Consider the following 12,092-nt stretch of genomic DNA (forward strand, 5'->3'; position numbering starts at 1 on the left):
CCGCGCCCCCGCACGCATATTACTCCATTCAGCCGCATTTCTCCGGCGCGGCCGATGCAGCCAATCAGCTGGCTGGAATCGGCACCACGTGACTCAGCGGCGTGCCCGCGCAGTCACGTGGTGCCGATTCCAGCCAGCTGATTGGCTGCATCGGCCGCGCCGGAGAAATGCGGCTGAATGGAGTAATATGCAGCCCGCAGACCTCCAGCTGTGGGGATGTTCCCCTAGTGCTCGCCCTCATATCACGTGCTTGGCGCACTTCCTGAGACGTGTAGCGGCTCCTGTCAGCTGCCTCCCTCCAGGCGGGCGAGGAAAGCTGCTGTGCCAGCACTTGCCCTTAGATCCTAGAGGTCCTTCCTTCAGGCAGGTCAGCTCAGTGCCTGCTGCCATGGAAGACGTGCTCAGCAAGTCAGTGCCCCCTCTGCCACCTTATGAGACCAAGGAGAAAAGCCCCCCACCCCCTGAGCCGCAGAGCTTGCACTTCATGCACTACTACAGGTCCCTGGAGAAGGGGCAGAGGGTGGCACTGCTGGGGCAACTGGCCGCAGACTATGGGGTGGATCACAGCCAGGTGGCAGAGCTCAGCAGTAAGTTGGTGCAGGCGCAGCAGAGTAGGGCCCCGGGCACCGTGCTGCAGGTGGAGGAGCGGCTGCGCTACTACCTGACGCCGCAGTACAAGGTGCTCTGCAGCCACATCAGTAGGATGGAGGGCGGCATGAAGTTCCTGGTGGACATTAGATCCGACATAGTGGAGGGGGTGACGGCCAGAGTGGCAGATGCCCCGCACCCTCGGGTAAGGGGGTTTTATATTGGCACTTGGTTGGTGTTTGTTTACAAATGGCGACAAGACCCGTGAAGATGTTGTGTCGCCATTTGGTGGTATGTAGCGGGGAGGGGGGTGGGTGTGTATATTATCACGTGTTTTATATTGTTGCTAGGCAACCACCCGGGCAAATCCCAACGTCATTCGGAGAGATTTATGGCGCAAAGGAAGACGAAACATTTCCAACGGCGACCAATCAAGTTGCATCGTTTGTCGAAAAAAAATAAAAATAAAAATATATATATGTGGTTTCTTAAAGTAAGATCTGGATGTGATGGGTTGCTATTGGCAACGGCGCTACTATTCCTGTGTAGCAATTTATTTCATTTTTTTAAACTTTTTTTTAAAATCAATCTTTATTGAAAATGTTTCCAATATCGGTACAAGTGCAGGAACCTGTTTGTTTGTAAGGCACTCTTACACGGAGCGACTATCGTTCAGGAAAGTGGTCGGCGTACGAGCGACATCCACAGAGCGAGGATTGTTCGTTAGATGTTTGCCGAGATATCCTTAACCCCTTCATGACACGGCCTATTTTGGGCTTAAGGACGCAACGATTTTTGGCGGATTTTTTTCTCCATTTTTCAAAAACCATAACTTTTTTAATTTTTCCGTTGACGCGGCCGTGTGAGGGCCTGTTTTTTGCGTGGCGAGCTGTAGTTTTTATCGGTGCCACTTTTGGGTACATAGACTATATTGTAAAACTTTTATTATTTTTTTTGTATGCTAACAAAGACAGAAAACGCATCCATTCTGACATAGATTTTTTTTTTGTTTCTTTTTTACAACATTAATCATGCAGCATAAATGACGCAATCCATTTTTTTCTGCGGGCCGGTATGATTGCAATGATACCAAAATTCTTACTTTTTTTAAGGTTTTTCCACTTTTCGGCAATAAAATCGTTTTTTGGATTTTTTTTTTTTTTTTTTTTTTAAATCGCTGCCTTCAAAGTTCTGTAACTTTTTTATTTTTTATGTACGGAGCTCTGAGGGTTTTTTTTCCTTTTTTTTGAGACTAGCTATAGTTTTTATTGGTATCAGTTTGGAGTACATACGGCTTTTTGATCACTTTTATTGTGTTTTTAGGGAGGCAAAATGCTTTTAGCGTTTTGTTTTACGCTTTTTTTCCATGTCAAAAGCATGTGCAACTTATTGCACACATCGTTACGGACGCGACAATACCCAATATGTGGGGTTTTAATTTTTTTTGCCTTTTTTTTTTATGCTAATATGAGAAAAAGCATAAAAAAGGGTGGTTTTACTTGTGTTTTTTTTTTACCTTTTTTTCTTTTCTTTTTTTTACACTATTTATGTCCCTCTGGGGCACTTACAGTACAGCACTGATGATCGCTGTGATAAGGCATGGCAGGGCTACTGCCCTGCCATGCCTTATCGCTTATTCAGCGATCACAGGCTATGGCAATACAGGAGACCAGTGTCTGGCGTCCTGTTGCCATGGCAACCAGCGGGGCTCTCTGCAATTATATCGTGAGAGCCCGGTGACGTCACAGAGGGAGTGCGCTCCCTCTGTGAACCCCTCCCATGCTGCGATCTACATAGATCACGGCAGGGAAGTGGTTAACAGCGAGGGGGGTGCATCTCCGATCATAAGTGATCTCGCGCTATCCGCAGGATGTAAGTTGACGCCCTGCTGCGGGAAGTACCCCGCTGCCAGGATGGGAAGATAGAGGCGATCTGCGTGCAAAGTTGTTGAAATACGAACAACTGACTTTACACCAGATGACTTTTCATCAGTCGGCGACTATTTTTTTTTTTGGTGAACTGAATCTAAATGCCGTGTTGCTCGTCGCTCCGCGTGTACACTGACCGGCACTTGAATTAGCTGTTTTGAGCAGTTATGTGGACGGTGGTCGTCCCGCAGGAAGCCACCCTCATGTAACGCACACTGATGGTCAGTTCCTCCCCTAGAAGTCGTTGGAGTCGGACGACACTTTGTGTAATGCTGATGTGAGTGATTACAGTATCAGAGCAAAGGGGGAATGTATTGTGGAGAGCCGACCCCGCCGTCCTGCAGCTGAGGCGCTGCTATGTGCGCTGCGAGGCTCACAAAACTCGTGGAATATGGACGCCGTTCTCTTGAGCGATGTTTCCCCTCTCGGTGCGATGCAGCATGATCTATTCTCTTCTAGTTCCTCGGAGCGCATCGATTTCAGTGAGACCTTAAATACATCGCGTGTCTCCGGCGCGCCGTGCGATGTGCAGGCGAGTGCTGTGCGAGGCTTCCCACTGGAAGAGTTTACAACTGATATCGTGTGTGAGGATGGGGATCACAGAAGGGATGGGAGGGGATTTCACCTGAAAATCACCTCATCCGTGGGTAAAATGCAATATTGGGCCAAGTTTCTTGGACTTATATGATCGGCCATGTGAAGTTAGCCTTGAAGAGAGGCTCTAGTACCCTGTTGTACCGCCTCTAGCTTGGATACAAGATGTGATACGGGGGGCATGGAGGCTCTTGTACCCTGTTGTACCGCCTCTAGCTTGGATACAAGATGTGATACGGGGGGCATGGAGGCTCTAGTACCCTGTTGTACCGCCTTTAGCTTGGATACAAGATGTGATACAGGTGGGCATGGAGGCTCTAGTACCCTGTTGTACCGCCTCTAGCTTGGATACAAGATGTGATACAGGAGGCATGGGGGCTCTAGTACCCTGTTGTACTGCCTCTAGTGATGCGGGCATGGAGGCTCTGGTACTCTGGGACGCCTCTAGCTTGGATACAAAATGTGATACTGGCAGGCATGGAGGCTCTAGTACAGTGTTGGCGAACCTATGGCACGCGTGCCAGAGGCGGCACGCAGAGCCCTCCCTACTGGCACGCGCTGCCATCGGCTGCTCACCACTTGTGAATACCAGCAGGGGCCGCGGCTCCCCTACCGGCATTCACAAACGGCACTGCTAGCCGCGCTGATCCCGGCACACACTAACTTCAGTGTGCACCTGGAATCCCTCTCCCCCCTGCCCCGACGTCTCCTACTACTTGGTTCCGCCGGGAGGGGGGAGGCATCGTGTGTGCCAGAGTGTGTGCCGGGAGCATATTAACACTTTCTTCCCCACTTCTGCAGCAATCAGCAATTCCCAGCAACCTGATTGGTTGTTTGGGTTGGCTGATTCACCAATCAGGTTGCTGGGAATTACCTATTGAGGCAGAAGTGGGTAAGAAAAAATTAATATGCATGCCAGGACCAGAAGAGAAGCTGAGCTTCCAGGAGGAGGGGGAGGAGAAGGAGGTAAGTATGTGGGTCTCGGGAGGGGCACTGTGGGGTTTCCCTGCTGCACTGGGGGGTGCCCCTGCTGCACTGCGGGGCCGTCCCTAATGCACTGGGGGGCCGCTGGGGGGTGTCCCTAATGCACTGGGGGGCCGCTGGGGGGTGTCCCTAATGCACTGGGGGGCCGCTGGGGGGGGGGGGGTGTGTCCCTAATGCACTGGGGGGGCCGCTGGGGGGGGTCACTATTATCGCTGTGGGGTGGGGGACACTATCGCCGCTGGGGCCGCTGTGGGGTGGGGGACACTATCGCCGCTGGGGCCGCTGTGGGGTGGGGGACACTATCGCCGCTGCGGCCGCTGTGGGGTGGGGGACACTATCGCCGCTGGGGCCGCTGTGGGGTGGGGGCCGCTGGAGCCGCTGTGGGGTGGGGGCCACTATCGCCGCTGGGGCCGCTGTGGGGTGGGGGCCACTATCGCCGCTGTGGGGTGGGGGCCACTATCGCCGCTGGGGCCGCTGTGGGGTGGGGGCCACTATCGCCGCTGGGGCCGCTGTGGGGTGGGGGCCACTATCGCCGCTGGAGCCGCTGTGGGGTGGGGGACACTATCGCCGCTGGAGCTGCTGTGGGGGCCACTATCACCGCTGGAGCCGCTGTGGGGTGGGGGTCACTATGGCCGCTGGAGCCGCTGTGGGGTGGGGGTCACTATCGCCGCTGGAGCCGCTGTGGGGTGGGGGTCACTATCGCCGCTGGAGCCGCTGTGGGGGTCACTATCACCGCTGGGGCCGCTGTGATGTGGGGGTCACTATCGCCGCTGGGGCCGCTGTGATGTGGGGGTCACTATCACCGCTGGGGCCGCTGTGATGTGGGGGTCACTATCACCGCTGGGGCCGCTGTGATGTGGGGGTCACTATCACCGCTGGGGCCGCTGTGATGTGGGGGTCACTATCACCGCTGGGGGTGCTGGGGAAGGGGGGTGTCACTAGTACCGCTGGGGGTGGTGGGGGGGGGGGTGTCACTATTACCGCTGGGGGGGGGGGGGTGTCACTATTACTGCTGGGGCTGCTGTGTGGTGGGGGTCACTATTACCGCTGGGGGTGCTGGGGGGGGGGGGTGTCACTATTACCGCTGGGGGTGCTGGGGGGGGGGGGTGTCACTATTACCGCTGGGGGTGCTGGGGGGGGGGTGTCACTATTACCGCTGGGGGGGGGGGGTGTCACTATTACCGCTGGGGGTCACTATTACTGCTGGGGCTGCTGTGTGGTGGGGGTCACTATTACCGCTGGGGGGGGGGGGGTGTCAGAATTACCACTGGGGTATGTTTACATGGCAGAAATGGGCGGGGCTGTATCAAAAAATAGATCGGGTGCATATTTTGACTGCTTTTTGGATGCGGAAATGCTGCAGAAATATCTGCTGAGGACGTTCCGCAGTATTTCCGCATCCAAAAAGCAGTCAAAATCTGAAGCGGCCTTGTCCTTTTTAGAACGACGGGGGTAAAATCATACGTCGTGATAAGCCCCGCCCCCTGACCTGTTGGCACTTTGCGATAAATAAGTGGGTTTTAGGTTGCAGTTTGGGCACTCGGCCTCTAAAAGGTTCACCATCACTGCTCTAGTACCCTGTTGTACTGCCTCTAGCTTGGATACAAGATGTGATATGGGCGGCCATGGAGGCTCTAGTACCCTGTTGTACCGCCTCTAGCTTGGATACAAGATGTGATACGGGCAGGCATGGAGGCTTCTAGTACCCTGTTGTACTGCCTCTAGCTTGGATACAAGCTGTGATATGGGCAGGCATGGAGGATCTAGTACCCTGTTGTACCACCTCTAGCTTGGATACAAGATGTGATATGGGCGGCCATGGAGGCTCTAGTACCCTGTTGTACCGCCTCTAGCTTGGATACAAGATGTGATATGGGCGGCCATGGAGGCTCTAGTACCCTGTTGTACCGCCTCTAGCTTGGATACAAGATGTGATATGGGCGGCCATGGAGGCTCTAGTACCCTGTTGTACCACCTCTAGCTTGGATACAAGATGTGATATGGGCGGCCATGGAGGCTCTAGTACCCTGTTGTACCGCCTCTAGCTTGGATACAAGATGTGATATGGGCGGCCATGGGGGCTCTAGTACCCTGTTGTACCGCCTCTAGCTTGGATACAAGATGTGATATGGGCGGCCATGGAGGCTCTAGTACCCTGTTGTACCGCCTCTAGCTTGGATACAAGATGTGATATGGGCGGCCATGGAGGCTCTAGTACCCTGTTGTACCGCCTCTAGCTTGGATACAAGATGTGATATGGGCGGCCATGGAGGCTCTAGTACCCTGTTGTACCGCCTCTAGCTTGGATACAAGATGTGATACGGGCAGGCATGGAGGCTTCTAGTACCCTGTTGTACTGCCTCTAGCTTGGATACAAGCTGTGATATGGGCAGGCATGGAGGCTCTAGTACCCTGTTGTACCACCTCTAGCTTGGATACAAGATGTGATATGGGCGGCCATGGAGGCTCTAGTACCCTGTTGTACCGCCTCTAGCTTGGATACAAGATGTGATATGGGCGGCCATGGAGGCTCTAGTACCCTGTTGTACCGCCTCTAGCTTGGATACAAGATGTGATATGGGCGGCCATGGAGGCTCTAGTACCCTGTTGTACCACCTCTAGCTTGGATACAAGATGTGATATGGGCGGCCATGGAGGCTCTAGTACCCTGTTGTACCGCCTCTAGCTTGGATACAAGATGTGATATGGGCGGCCATGGGGGCTCTAGTACCCTGTTGTACCGCCTCTAGCTTGGATACAAGATGTGATATGGGCGGCCATGGAGGCTCTAGTACCCTGTTGTACCGCCTCTAGCTTGGATACAAGATGTGATATGGGCGGCCATGGAGGCTCTAGTACCCTGTTGTACCGCCTCTAGCTTGGATACAAGATGTGATATGGGCGGCCATGGAGGCTCTAGTACCCTGTTGTACCGCCTCTAGCTTGGATACAAGATGTGATACGGGCAGGCATGGAGGCTTCTAGTACCCTGTTGTACTGCCTCTAGCTTGGATACAAGCTGTGATATGGGCAGGCATGGAGGCTCTAGTACCCTGTTGTACCACCTCTAGCTTGGATACAAGATGTGATATGGGCGGCCATGGAGGCTCTAGTACCCTGTTGTACCGCCTCTAGCTTGGATACAAGATGTGATATGGGCGGCCATGGAGGCTCTAGTACCCTGTTGTACCGCCTCTAGCTTGGATACAAGATGTGATATGGGCGGCCATGGAGGCTCTAGTACCCTGTTGTACCACCTCTAGCTTGGATACAAGATGTGATATGGGCAGGCATGGAGGCTCTAGTACCCTGTTGTATCGCCTCTAACCATTTACTATTTTACCAATAAACGGCAACATAAACGGTAAATAAAAAGCGTCAAAAAAGCTTTATCGTTTCGACCTTAATGGACTTTCTCAAGCCAAGGCTTAAAGGGGTTGTCCCGCGCCGAAACGGGTTTGTTTTTTTTTCAACCCCGATGCAGAGACCTAAAGAAAGCTTACCGGAGCGCTTACCTGAATCCCCGCGCTCCAGTGACTTCTATACTTACCGGTGAAGATGGCCGCCGGGATCCTCTTCCTCCGTGGACCGCAGCTCTTCTGTGCGGTCCATTGCCGATTCCAGCCTCCTGATTGGCTGGAATCGGCACGTGATGGGGCGGAGCTACACGGAGCCGGCATTCTGCACGAGCGGCTCCATTGAAGAAAGCAGAAGACCCGGACTGCGCAAGCGCGGCTAATTTGGCCATCAGAGGCCGAAAATTAGTCCGAAACCATGGAGACGAGGACGCCAGCAACGGAGCAGGTAAGTATAAAACTTTTTATAACTTCTGTATGGCTCATAATTAATGCACAATGTATATTACAAAGTGCATTAATATGGCCATACAGAAGTGTATAGACCCACTTGCTGCCGCGGGACAACCCCTTTAAGAAAGACTATTAAGGTTGAAACGTTGTTTGTCTGCGTTTATTAATATGGAACAATAAAGCTTTTTGATGCTTTTATTTACCGTTTATGCTGCCGTTTATTGGTAAAATATTGGACTTCTGCTGGGGACTTTTGGCTCATGGTCCCATATACAGCTCTGCATCTTCCCACCTAACCCTGTTGGGATTTGAAACATAAGTGTGTGCTGCTGGATTCTACACCTTACACGTTTGTTAACCATTTACTATGTCACAAAGAAATTAACCGTTAAATGTCCAATGCCATCTGGTAGCAATATACAGTATAACAGTACAATACACGGCCATCACCATCATCCTCCCTTTACCTTTGCTCCATACAAGTCGCAGTACATCATCTGCAGTTCAGCAGGTTTCTTCACCATGATCCCAGTTTTTTTTGCACTGAAAAACACAGTTCTCCAGCTCCTTCTTACCCCCGGGATTCCCCGGGATAAAGTACAAACAAGATCAGCCCAAAACAGAAGAGACGGCCGGGAGCATCGGGCAAGGAAAGCAACCCACCGGGGTAAAAGGAGGCTGATATTACCTGCCACCGATGTGCTGGTTGCTGGGATCTCTCTTCAGGCTTTGAAGGTGGCTGCAGCACTTTTCTGACTACCCGATGCATACTGTGCTTTGGTCATCCATCAGTAGACCAAGACACTACAAGCTGCTCTTGATACATGAGCAGTGCTTGCCAATACAAAAGTGGTGTGAAGTGTCTCAGACTACCAAATCATAGTGATTACCGGGCAGTGGGGGAAAACTACAGACACCATGTCTTCTACTGTGTTGTGCCTCAGGTTGGAGAGTTTCACATTCCACAAACTTGTCTCCTTTCCCTTTCTTCTCTGTGATGTCATCTAGCATTCCGTAGTCTGGAAAAGAAAAAAAGCCACTAGTAATGACATCATAGATATTATGCTCATTGGCTAATACCGCACAGCCCTTCCGGCTTCCTCAGATAGGCCCAAGTAAAGCAGATGATATTCACGTAGAAGTCAGTGGGAGCTCAGAAATCACACAGCTGTAGGGGAAGCCTAGGGAAGCCGAATGAGGAATAAGGCTGGGTTCACATGGGGCTGAATTGCCGATTAAATTCCGTGCGCAAAGTCCGCATGGCAATTCCAACCGCAGCTCCTAATCCCGGGATTTTGCAAAAACCTCGTCTGCACACTGCGGCCAAGCCGCATGAATACTGACGTGCGGTGCGGAATTCACTTCCGGGATTGGAAGCTGTGCTGTTCCAGCGGAATGTTCGTGAAATTCTGTCCCGTGTGACCCCATCCTAAGGTCACTGTTTTCTAATGATTGTTGCTGGTCTCAGTCCATAGACCCACACTGATGACCTGATCTGACACATCTCATGGATTCACATATCCCCTCAATGGACTAAAACAATTAAGTGCCTATAGCTCTCTATGCACGTCGCCCAGTATTAATACCAGGAAGTCTTTTGCCATCTTATGTCATCACTACACTGAATGATCACTGATTAGGAACACCTGCTCAATAATGAGTTGGTCCTCCTTTTTGAGCGATCACAGTTTTCAGACATCGTGGAACCGATTCCACAAGCTGTCCAACATCCCCAATACTCCATTCGCACCATGCCTGCTGCAGCAGCTCCATCAGTTGGTGACCATGTTGTGGATAAGTTGGAGCAGATTTAACAGCCCTTTCCTAACATGTTCTGTGGGGTTACAGGCTGGTGAGCTTTGGGGCCAAGGCAGTGCGGAGAATTCATCGTCACTTTCCTCCACCCACTCCCTAGTGATCGGCACTCGATCTCACAGAGCGTTGTCCTAATGCAGTGATCATCAGTGTATAGGACATGTCTGTGGAGTGTCTGGTCTGACCTCAGAGTATGTTCAGAAGAACTTCGGTTGCGTAAATACGCAGTGCATTTACGGCTTGTGTATAGCGCTTTTGCTGTGTTTACGCACGCAAAAAAAAACCACAGAAAGATCCCACTGATTTTTCCAGTCTTCATGCTTGAATACGCAGCGAATACACATATATAATATTTATGTGATCCCATTTACTTAGGCCTCCTTTACATGGGCATGACGTTATCACGCTCGCCAGAGGAGGAAGTGATTGCGCACTGAATGGAGCGCGATCCTGTCCTCTGGCGAGCAGATCTATGCGTTTTACTTTTCTTTGCCTTTTGCCAGCCCTATTCACATCTGTTTGAACAGGCGGGACATTCCAATGAGTAGGCCGTTCAGCCTAATTAGTTTTATCAATTAACAAAAAAGAATGTACCAGGCTTGCTCCTTATTTTCTGCATTTCTTAAAAAATAATGGATGGTATCTGAGTACTGTCCATTTTTTTCCATCCCCATAGACTTGAATGGGTGAGTCTCGCCTGTTAAAGGGATTAGAATAGTGTGCGTGATTGTTTTGCCACAGTCCATGTGTGTGTGAAAATACTCTGTGGTGCGTGTTGTCACTTTGAGGGCGACTTCAGACGACTGTATATTGGCCGGGTTTTCACGGCAGGGGGAGGAGGCTGGAAGAGTCGGGAGCAGTGCACTGAGCTCCTGCCCCCCAGTCGCCACTATTTGCAATTGGAAGGGGTGGAGCTAAGTCCAGGAACTTAGCTCCTCCCCATTCCACCACTCTCATTCCAAATAGTGCTAAGGGGCAGAGGGTGGGAGCTCAGTGCACTGCTCCCGGCTCTTCCAGCCTCCTCTCGGCTCTTCCAGCCTCCTCCCCCTGCAGAGAGGGACGCCGTATATCAGCCGGGCGTAAAAACCCAGCCGATATATGGTTGTCTGAATAAGCCCTGAATAATATGGGTCCGGATTCTGTCTTTGCGGATTCTGTTTTGTTAATTGGACCCCACATGGAGGAAAAAAGACAACAGTGTGCTGGAAGCCTATATCACATGCATAAAACCAGCCTTAAGCCTCATGTCCACTGGCATAATTGAACTGTAGAATCCACAGATATTTAAATACCTGCGGATGTCATTTTTATCCCCGGTGTCCAAATTGGACGTGCGAGAAAAAGACGCGGCATGCTCCATGTTTCTGCAGGGATAGCTTCCGTTAAAGTCAATGGAAGCTGTTCGATCTGCAACACGCTGGCAACTGACACTGCGGAAGTGCCGAGGATCCGCGGGAAAGCAGAAGATTTGAAAAAAATGCACTGCACATGAGCCAGACGCATCCGCCGTACTGAAGAGAGAAGATCCATCCGGCACGGAGGAGACCCACGCTGGATCTGGAGAGGTAAGAAACTGCCTTTTTATCTCTGTCTGGACATGAAGCCTTAGGACTCACACACACGACTATATTCTAGTTAAAGGATATACAAGCTGTAATATAGCATCCATAGAAGTTTATGTGGCCATACTGTAACATCTGGACACAAGGGGGATCTGTAGTGTGAGATGATGAAGACGCTTTTACTTTTACTGCTGCTGCTGCTGGACAGAGTTGAAAGGGTTAACCAGGCCGCGTCCGCCGGGATACACCAGGGTCAGAGTGGAAGTGCTGCTATGACCCTTATGCGGGAGAGGGGGAGGGGGAGGGGGAGGGGGAGGGAGAGGGGGAGAGAGAATCACAGGAGATTTGTGTGTTGCGAGACGTGATTCTTTTGAACAGAGTCATACACATGAGCGATGTTTTCCTGCATGGCACCGCAATGCGAGAAGACAAATCACGGCTATCGCATCTCCCATTGTTTTCAATGGCGCAGGAGGCGGTGCACGCGGTAAGGTCCCCCATTGAAAACTATGTGAGATACTGTGCCATCCTCCTGCTGTAGCTGAGGAATGCTACAAGCTCGAAGTAATGCGAGGCAGTCTTGACATAAAAATGCACAAGACATTCGCATGTTGGGGAACATGATATTGGGCCATGAATCACAGCCCGATATCGCATTTGCACGTGTGAAGTTAGTCTTAGCTTCTTGTTTTCAAACTTCAGCGGAGTTTGAAAAGCCAAAGAAAAAATAAAAATAACTGGTTCATGCACAAATACGATCCGTAGCGGCGAGTATATTACCGTATTTGCCCGTCTGCTTAAGCCCTTATATA

General features: G+C 51.3%; 1 protein-coding gene across 4 annotated transcripts in view; it reads left to right on the top strand.

Annotated features, from left to right (window-relative positions):
* Positions 1 to 272: 272 nt before the first annotated feature.
* The window catches only part of LOC136588132 (uncharacterized), a 47,167-nt gene continuing 35,347 nt past the window's right edge, over positions 273 to 12,092 (top strand). For 3 of the 4 annotated variants that reach the window (XR_010787540.1, XM_066587133.1, XM_066587134.1), the window contains exon 1: positions 273 to 793. The gene's annotated coding sequence lies outside the window, so the exon portion shown is untranslated. The remainder of the gene's footprint in view (positions 794 to 12,092) is intronic. The other variant, XM_066587135.1, reaches the window with a different exon arrangement.

The sequence above is a fragment of the Eleutherodactylus coqui genome, chromosome 13 (genome assembly GCF_035609145.1).
Source record: "Eleutherodactylus coqui strain aEleCoq1 chromosome 13, aEleCoq1.hap1, whole genome shotgun sequence".
Classification (NCBI taxonomy): Eukaryota; Metazoa; Chordata; class Amphibia; order Anura; family Eleutherodactylidae; genus Eleutherodactylus; species Eleutherodactylus coqui.